This window comes from Glycine soja, chromosome 15 (assembly GCF_004193775.1).
Source record: "Glycine soja cultivar W05 chromosome 15, ASM419377v2, whole genome shotgun sequence".
Classification (NCBI taxonomy): Eukaryota; Viridiplantae; Streptophyta; class Magnoliopsida; order Fabales; family Fabaceae; genus Glycine; species Glycine soja.
This window is the reverse complement of record NC_041016.1, coordinates 47,707,347-47,718,453: the sequence shown is the minus strand read 5'-3', so window position 1 is coordinate 47,718,453 and position 11,107 is coordinate 47,707,347.

Genomic DNA, 11,107 nt, shown 5'->3' with positions numbered 1-11,107 from the left:
TATGAAGAGATGCTTTGTGACAACAAAAAAATACCTGCTTGGAAAAGTAGTCGGATGTGAGTTTGTTATTAATCTAGTTGTTGAAGTTATAGATTGATTTATTCTTATATGATATGATTGTACATAATTTTTATATTATTCTTTCACTATTAATATCATCACATGACAATTACAAATATCCACACGATTGAATTTCAGAAAAAAGGACTTCCTCATGTGCATTTATTGTTATTTTTACACCCAGACAATAAATATTCATCTTCAGATGAAATTGACCACATAATTTCAGCAGAAATACCTTCATGTGAAAATGACCCAGAACTCTATACATCGATGCAAAATCATATGGTACATGGCCTATGTGGAATTCTAAAACCTTAGTCTCCATGTATGAAGGAAGGCAAGTGTAGCCGTTTTTACCCTAAAATGTTTGAGCCTCGCACTATTTTAGATTCAAATGGCTATCCAGTGTATCGTAGAAGAAATAACGGTCGTACAATTTCTAAGAATGGTGTTATTATTGATAATAGATATATAGTACCTTACAATGCAAAATTACTGAGGAAATACCAAGCACATATAAATATTGAATGGTGTAATCAAAGTACTTCCATCAAATATCTATTTAAATACATAAACAAAGGCTATGACAGAGTCACTGTTGCTGTTGTTTATGATGCTAATGAGACAGTTGACAATGCTATCACTCAAAATGATCAGATTAAAGAATATCTAGATTGCAGGTAATATTGGTTTAACATGCATACTTCACTTGCTCATTGTTTCTTTAATTAATGAATTTCTATGGCAGATATATTTGTCCTTGTAAAGCTACCTTGGGAATTTTTGCATTTCCAATACATGCTAGAAAACCTGTTGTCGAGAGATTATATTTTCATCTTCCAGGCCAACACAGTGTTCTTTGTGAAGATGATGATGACATAGATGGTATCCTATCTAAGCCAAGCATTTCTGATTCAAAATTCTTAGCTTGGATGAATAACAACAAATTTTTTTTGGAAGGTAGAAATCTTACTTATTCACAATTTGTTTCCAAATTTGTGTACAACCAAAAGGCTAGATCATGGAAGCTCAGAAAGAAAGACAATACAATTGGGAGGCTAATATGAGTTCCACTAGCTACTAGAGAATTATTTTATTTAAGAATGATGCTTATTGCGTGCAAAGGACCTACTTCATTTGAGGATATTAGAACAGTTGAAAATGTTTTATACCCTACATATAGAGAAGCATGCTTTGCAATGGATTTTTTGCAAGATGATAGAGAATTTGTGGAAGCAATCAAAAAAGCTAAGGACTCAGGTACAACTAATTATTTGGGAAAATTATTTGTGTTAATGTTACTTACAGGTGCCATTACTAAACCTGAAGAGGTTTGGAATCAAACATGGAATTGGTTAGCTGAAGACATTGCATATGATTATAGAAAAACTATAGTAAACAGAGGTTAGTTTTTATGCATTTCTAACTTTGTATGTTCAATACTATGAGAGATAACCATTCTTTAACTATTTTCGTTATCATTTGTTAGAATTACAGATTGATGATGAGTAGCTTAAACATTTAACATTACTCGAGATTGAAAAACTTCTACATGCAAATCAAAAATCACTTAAAGACTATCCTACAATGCCATATCCAGAGGGTGTAAATCCTGCCTGGTCTCTAGAGAATGGTTTGATATTATCAGAACTTAATTACAACAATGTTGAAACTATATCAGAATTTGAAAACCTTTATTCCACTGACCAGTGATCTATCTATTCATATATTATAAATTGTATTTAAGAAAATTAAATTCATTTTAAAATATGGAAAATGTAACTGCAATCTATATCTTCCAATTTTGCATCTACTTATTCTTCATTTCTATCTAATATCAACTTATTCTTGATTCAAGATGAACAGAAACAAATTTATGAAAAAATTATGCAAGTTGTGAAAAAGGATGAAGGTGGCATGTTTTTCCTACATGCATATAGAGGTACAGGAAAAACATACATATGGAGAACATTAGCAAGTTCTTTGAGGGTAAATAATCATATTGTAATTATGGTTGCATCTAGCGGCTTAACTTCTCTGTTATTACCAGGAGGCAGAACTGCTCATTCGAAATTTAAGATACCTGTACCAATTTTTGAAGACTCAACATGCAACATGCTTCAAGGAACTCAGTTAGCAGAATTGCTAAATCAAACAAAATTGATAATTTGGGATGAAGCACCCATGGCTCACAAATTTTGCTTTGAAGCACTTGATCAAAGTTTAAAAGACATTATTAAAGAAACCAAAAATCCCAATCAAATCTTTGGAGGCAAAGTTATTGTATATGGTGGAGACTTCCAACAAATACTACCTGTCATTCCAAGATGAAGCAGTTCAGACATTGTAAATGCAACAATTAATTCATCATATCTGTGTCCTTCCTGTCAAATTTTAAGCCTGACAAAAAACATGCGTTTACAAGCTAGTACCCAATCAGTTGATGCTCAACAAACTGCTATATTTGCAAAGTGGATTCTAGATATTGGAGATGGACTTATTGGGAATGGAAATGATGGATATGTTACAGTTGAAATTCCTAAGCACTTACTGATTACTGAATATAATTACCCAATTGATGCTATAGTCAGAACAACATTCTCAGATTTATATCAACAACACAGTGATCCTTAATTCTTCAAATCTAGAGCAATATTGGCTTCCACCAATGAAATAGTTCAAGAGGTCAATCATTATATACATTCTTTGATTCCAGGTATTTATAGCTATCTGAAACTTAAAGAACTAGCGTTTATTTAATATGCATGCTCTTTATGACAGTTGTTATTATTAAGTTTGTATGCTAACTGAAATAAATATATTAGGTGAACACATGGAATACTTAAGCTTTGATTATATAGACAAATCAGAAAGCATTGAGAGTTGCCATTTCCAGTCAATTACCACTGAATTTCTTAATTCACTGAACACATCTGGTTTGCCAAATCATTGTATAAAGCTAAAAATCGGTTGTCCTATAATGTTGCTAAGAAACTTAGACCAAACACAAGGCCTGCATAATGGTACTAGATTAGTGATTACAAGACTTGCCAAACATGTAATTGCAGCTAAGATTATTTCTGGCAAAAATGCTGGCCATGATGTTTACATCCCAAGAATGTCAATGTCCCCTTCACAATCACCATGACCTTTTAAACTTTTAAGGAGATAATTTCCAATCATGCTATCTTATGCAATGACAATTAACAAGTCTCAAGGCCAATCAATTTCTATGGTCAGACTTTATTTGCCAAAACATATCTTTAGCCATGGACAATTATATGTTACATTATCAAGGGTCAATTCAAGGGAAGGATTAAAAATTCTTATTCATGATAAAGACAAAAAATATATGACTTCTACTACCAATGTAGTTTTTAAAGAGGTTTTAAAAAATCTTAGAAGGTAAATCTAAATTTTCCAACAACATAAATTTAGTATTTATTGTCATTTGTCAACAATTCTATACTGCTATCTTACTAATGTACATTCTAATGTACAGCTAAGGAAAAGATCATATGACACAACCTTAAATATTATATTATGAGGTATGTAATCTTAGTCACCGCATTAAAATCTCCGGGCACAACTTTATAATTCTATCTTTGATTTATAATTTCATTTAGTTAACTTACTTTTAATAATGTTATAATATTAAGCAGTCTGCAAAGATATGCATGACCTCTGAATCTTTAGTAGTTCATCAGAAGTTACCATAGTGGTATTATAGCTTTAAGAATGTCTTTGACTTAATTTAACGATGCTTCTGTTATTCAATTTCATTGTTTTATAGGAAAATTATAGAATGGCACCCTTTCATCAACGGATAACACACCTCTTCCAAGTCAGCTAGCATCAAATAACCACCAATAATAATGTCTCTACCATTCCTCTGAGGCTCAAATTTCTTATTCTGTCATCTACTACTCCTTATATGCTAATTATTTTTTCAACAATATTTATCAAAGTTACCTTTGACTTTTTTGTGATTATGAAAAAAGTAAACTTATCTAAATCCTACGAATATATCAAATTATGGTACATTTGATTTGTTGGCTCAAAACAACATCATCCTTATTTTACAAAAAAAAAATAGTGTTAAAAAAATGCAGTTATGCAGGATTACATTATTTTTAAAAAAATTGTTGTATATGTACTTCCGATATGGTATGATTAAAAAATATCATATCATATTGCCTACATGAATATCCAACGTGAATGCAGTTATCCAAATATATTTTTTTTACAAGGAATTCTAGAAATTGAGTTGATGATCATATCCAATGTAAAAATAAAACTGAATCTTCAATTTACCACGATATCAAGAATTATAGAAATTGGGCTGATGGTCATATCCAGCGTCCAAAGAAAACTGCACCTTCTGATTTTAAGAAAAATTCTTCAATTACTTCCGACCTATTCACTTCACCACTATTTATTCCACTTCTTAACAACAGCGCTAAACTAAAACGAATAATCAAATCAATTGTCAGTTATAGCATTGGGAAGAGGTATACATTAAATATTACACTTTGCAAAATACTAGAACCTATTTTTCCCTACAAACCCGGTTTCACTTTTATTAGTGCAAATTCCAGTTTAACACCATCAAGAAAATGAAGAGCATTGGGAAGAGGTATACATTAAATATTACACTCTGCAAAATACTAGAACCTATTTTTCCCTACAAACCCTGTTTCACTTTTATTAGTGCAAACTCCAGTTTAACACCATCAAGAAAATGAAGAGCACATCTTCAATAGGATCAAATGGAGTAAGTCGTTCCTATTCTGCTCTTTACAACACAAACTTTTTTCCTGTTTTCCTTCAACATCAAGAGTTAAACTACTAAAATTATAATCTTTCTATGATTGCAGATAAAATGTGTGACTATCAAGCCACCTTTGATCATGCAGTTTATCGCTGCCTTCAGCAACGAGAAAGTAATGTTTATTTATCCTCTTATTTTCCAATTTTTTATCGGTATTATCGTTCCATATTATAAGAAAGAAGGTTCTCTATATTTTTTTGTTACATGATTACAATAGCAGAATATATATACACCTGAATGAAAAATAACTGAACAGAAAACTAAACTCCTAAATACAAGGCACGTTCATCACGTATGAATACAAAACTACCCAACTCAGTTTGAAAGGTCAAAAACTGATATACAGTTATTTATATTTATCTGGTTGTTACTCACCCCCCCCCCCCCCCCCCCCGCAAGCGCAAGGAAAGGATGAACTTGAAGCTTGGAACGTAGCTGAAATATCCGATCCTTGGATAATGCCTTTGTAAATATGTCAGCCATTTGATCAACTGAAGATATATGACGAACACGAAGAGAGTTAGATTCTACAAGTTCACGAATGAAGTGAAAATCAAGTGCAATATGCTTGGACCTTGTTTGTATGACAGGATTTTTTGTCATAAAAATAGCACCAACATTATCGCATAACAGTGAAGGAGGACGAATGAGAGGCATATAGAGGTCAGTTAGCAGTTGTTGAATCCATATCAATTCAGCGGCAGTGTATGCTAGAGAACGGTACTCAGATTCAGTACTGGATCGGGCTACAACCTTTTATTTCTTTGATGTCCAGCTAATGAGGTTGGAACCATGAAATATCGCATACCCATATTGTGACCGGCTATCTTTAGGATCCGATAACCAACCAGCATCCGAATAAGCTAAGAGAGATTGATCTTGTGTAGGTTTAAAATGAAGGCAATGAGTGGAAGTACCCTTCAAATACCTGAGTATTCTTTTGGTCGCTTGCCAATGCAGAGTAGTGGGTGAATGCATGAATTGACATACTCTATTGACAGCATAAGTGATATCCGGACGAGTAATAGTGACATATTGAAGTGAACCTACGACTCGTCGGAAGAGCTTTGGATCCTCAAAAGGTGCTCCTTCACTATGAGGCCGAGAACCTGGGTCAGCTGGTGTAGAAATGGAGGAGGCTTCTGACATTTTGCTGCGACAGAGAATGTCATGAATGTAATTTTCCTGAGATAGTGTTAACCCAGTTGAAGTTCTATGAATTTGAAGACCCAGAAAATAGTGCAGAGAACCGAGATCCTTGAGAGCAAAAACAACATGTAACTTAGTGATGAAACTTTGAATGTGCACAGCATTGGTGCCTGTGAGAATTAAGTCATCTACATAGACAAGAATGTAGATGATGGAATTGGAAGAGTAGTGAACAAACAAGGATGTGTCTGAACGGCAAGCCTTGAACCCATGTTGTATAAGATAGGATTTCAGTTTGTTGAACCAAGCATGTGGTGCTTGTTTAAGGCCATAAATTGCATTGTGAAGACGACACACATGTGAAGGATTGGATTTGTCTTCGAAACCACGAGGTTGTTGCATGTACACTATCTCAGTCAAGTCACCATTAAGGAAAGCGTTGTTGATATCAAGTTGTCTACGACACCAGCCATGTGAAAGAGCTACGGAGAGCACTAACCGAATGGTAGTAGGTTTAATGACCGGACTGAATGTGTCAAAATAATCAATTCCAGCCTCTTGTTTAAAACCCTGTGCAACTAGACGAGCTTTGTGATGTTCAATGGAACCATCGACACGTCTTTTTATCTTGAAAATCCATTTACAACCAACAATATTAGCATTAGTAGGACATGGAACAAGAGACCAAGTGTTGTTCCTCATTAGGGCTTGAAATTCTTGTTGCATAGCATGCTGCCAGCATGTGTGTTTTATGGCCTGATGAAAGGTGCGTGGCTCCATGGATGTAGAGGTCATGGTGGTTGTGGTAAAAATCTTAGGTTTGAGAGAATTGGTGCGTGCCCTAGTTGTCATGGGGTGTGTGCTATGGTCAGCAGGACGTAAATGGGAGGTAGATGGTTGAGTTTGGCGTGCACGTGAGCTGACGATGTGTTGTTGGTAGTGTGGTGTTGTTGGAGGCAAATTAGATGAGGGAGGATTGCTTAAAACGGGAGGTGTGGTGGGTAGTGGACAAAGAGAATCTAAAGATGTTGCATGTTCGAGAATTTGGTGGCTAGTGGGTTGTGGTGAGTTAGTGGAAGGTGAAACCGAATGTGGTGATGGGGTGGCATAAGGAAATAAGTCCTCATTAAAAACCACATGTCTGGAAACATATATCCTGGATGTAGGTTTATGAAAACACAAATATCCCTTGTGGGAAACACTGTAACCAAGAAACACACAAGGTAGAGACCTGAAATCTAGTTTATGGTTGTTGTATGGTCTAAGGAAGGGATAACACAAGCAGCCAAAGGTCTTGAGAAAGCCATAGTCTGGAATTTTGTGATAAAGTTTTTGGTATGGAGAATGAAATTGAAGTAGGGGAGTGATAGTGCGGTTATGTAAATATGTGGCGGTTTTGAATGCATGTTCCCAGAAGATAGGAGGTAGAGAAGATTGTGCAAGAAGTGTCAATCCTTTTTCAACAATGATACGATTTCGGCGCTCAACAACACCATTTTGTTCCTGTGTGTAAGGGCAAGATATGCGATGTTCTATTCCATGTTGCTTTAGAAAAGTAGAGATATTGCGATATTCACCACCCCAATCAGTTTGCATTGATTTAATGGCACAATTGAATTGTGTTTTTATCATTTTACGAAATTGCACAAATGTTGGATATACTTGAGATTTATGAGACAAAAAATAAATCCACACAAACTTGGTGCAATCATCAATGAACAGAACAAAGTAACAACTTCCATTAATGGAAAAATGAGGGGAGGGCCCCCAAACATCTGAGTACATGAGTGCAAAAGGTTTAGTTGAGGTAACATGGGAGGTAGGAAGATGGAAGCAATGACTCTTCCCAAATTGACAAGATTCACAGACGTTGGGAAAGTTATTATTGGATACAGGAAGCTGAAATATGGAAAGAAGACGCCGCAAGAGAGATTCATGTGGATGAGCAAGGCGTTGATGCCATCCATGCAGAGTAGTACGCACACCAATTAATGCCATAGTTGTAGGTGAGTGATTTTTTACAGATGGCAACCGATACAAACCATTTTTAACGTCCCCGCGTAGAAGTGTTTGACCCTGAAAATCCTTAACAGAACAATGAGAAGGCCAGAATTTCATGAAAACATTGTTATCTCTGGTTAATTTTGACACACTTAGGAGACTTTTTGTGAGTTCAGGAACAAGGAAGACATTTGGTAAGGTAAGATCAGAGAAAGAAGATGAAGCAACATGAGAAATTGATAAGTTGTTACCATTGCCAACTTGCAGCTTGTTGTCTCCAGTGTAGTCATCAATGATATTTAGCTTATGAAGATCAGGAGTAACATGGCCTGTTGCACCCGTATCAAAATACCAGGATGAATCCATGACAATGGAAGAGGTGCCAGTATGAGCAATGTGGGCCTGTCGGTTGGAGAATCATGGATTGGGACGGGGAGAGGGGTAGGCTGTTTGGTTTGCACGATGCCAGCAGTCAATGGCTTCGTGCCCAGATTTGTTGCATATTTGACATAGTGGACGAATGTTGGGACGACGACGATTGTCAAAGGTGTGGTCTAAAGATTGGCCAGCGCCATAGGGCTGATAGGTGTTAGAAGTGGGCCTCGAGGTAGAGAGGTTTGTGGTATAAGCAGTGGGGGTAGGAAGTAGAGGAGCAGAATTTGGAGCTTGAGAGACAACTATGGGAGGTTGGGTGACAATAACAGGTTGATGAGCATGATCGTGTTCCAATTGTGCCTCTTCTTGAAGAAGAAGACCAGCAAGATCGTCAACCAAAACATCCTCCGATTTCATCATAAAAGTTGTGGTAAAAGGGCCATAAGAAGGATCAAGGCCATTCAGGATGTATCCGACAAGATCCTCATCCAAAATTAGATGAAGATTTTCAGCAAGAGAGTCAGAAATTGATCTTTTCCGTTCAATATATTCTAACATAGAGAGTGATCCTTTAGTGAGAGATTGAAGCTGAGACTTCATTGCCATGCGCCTGGCTTGAGTTTGGGCCTGGAAGGTTTTCCCGATGGCTGTCCATGCCATATGGGAAGAGGCGGCACGAACAACCAATGATAAAGCTTGTTCAGAGAGGGTAGATTTTAGCCACAGTAACACAAAACGATCATGCTTGCGCCACAGAATAAACTCAGGGTTGGTTTCGGTAGTAGTGATGCCATCAGAGGTGGTTAGAATACGTGTTTCCAATGGTGGAGAAGGATTCAGTATGAAGGATTCAAGGTCAAATGTTTCAAGGGCATAAATGATTGTAGAGCGCCAAAGAGAGTAGTTGTCTCTATCAAGTTTTATGTTGATAGAAGGAAGTTGGAGATTTAGATTAGAGGTGGTGGTGTTTGCTAGAGCTAGAAGGGAAAGGTTTGAGGTGGCCATGGAAAGAAGAATTGGCAGAAAAAAATGGCTCTAGATACCATATAAGAAAGAAGGTTCTCTATATTTTTTTGTTACATGATTACAATAGCAGAATATATATACACCTGAATGAAAAATAACTGAACAGAAAACTAAACTCCTAAATATAAGGCACGTTCATCACGTATGAATACAAAACTACCCAACTCAGTTTGAAAGGTCAAAAACTGATATACAGTTATTTATATTTATCTGGTTGTTACATATACATGTATTTACATTTATCTATTTTTATGCAAAAAATCATCCGTGTTCCAGCGTTCTACCATACACAATGTGCACCACAGTATCCAGAGTCTGTTCATCTAAGATATAATGGAACAATCTACGAAGTAGGAGTCAGGCGCCACAAAGAAAGAGTCTATTTGGCAGATGGACTGGAAAATTTGAGGAAAGAATTGCAAATCTACGAATCAACTACCATTAACTTTTTTGCTTGTGATCATCACTCCGTCTTTGACATACATTTCAAACCACCGCTGGAACGACAAACTTGCGCGAGGCAGAGACATTCATCCAGAAAGCATATGTGGACTATTCAGTTTACTCAGGAAATGGTCTGTGCTCCTGAACTTCTGGTAAGTTCAAGTTTCATAGATTAATCTCTTTGAACCAATTTTTAGCGCTTTATTAATTTAGCTTTTTCCTATCTGCAAAAACTTTTGCTTTGTACGCGAGTTCCTATTAATGCTTGTGGTCACCACATGACAATCTTAAGGCGATTTGGTCCTCCATTGCAATGAAAAGTTGAAATGCTGAATCCTGATATTGGTGGAAAAGGCGTCGTTCAACCATGGTATGATTTTCTTGCTGAAATGGAGTTTGATCATGGAGATGAAATTTCTTTTTACTATAGATATTATGAAAAAATTCGGAAAATTATAATAAGATGGCAAAAGGATTGGCTTGATAGTGATAGTGATTAAACGGCCTTCTGTACTCTGAGATTTTGAAACAAAAATATTGGCGATGTAGTTGCAGCAAACAATGAATCATAAATTTTAATGGTATTATATTAATCTATATTTCATTTGTCTATTTGATTAGTATTCTCGGTGCAAAGATCATAAATTTGCAAATACTACTACTTTATATGAATTGTATATTGAATGAATTTTATTTTTGTATGTTATTTAGTATATCAATTAACCAATGAAAAACTTGATATGCACCTAAAGCCTAAAGCAAGTGCCAATATGAATGCTAAACATGCTCCAGGACAAAATAACAATTGATATGGATGCTATGGTCTTGAACCTGTCGCTGGGAAACAAAATCAATGTATTGTTTATGTGGCTTATCCCTTAGCCAATTTTGAAGAAGGTTATGTTACTAACATGTTTACTTCCATTGTCCAATTTTTGTTAATTTTTTCAATTTTGTATCTCCTATCATTTTTTTTTAAAATTTTTATTAGTTCCAAAACATATTGGCAGTGCTACAGGCCAAGCAGTTGAGAAAAAAACGTAAAGAACGAGAATTCTAAAATATATTTTTTTCACTGTTTATTTTTTTTAAAAAATATTATTTTCTATCATTTTTGTTACAAAATATTTTTGCTGATATATTACACACTATATATCAGATCCAATAATTTCTAGTTTAATTACTTGAAAATTAAAAATTTATTAATGATATACTTAA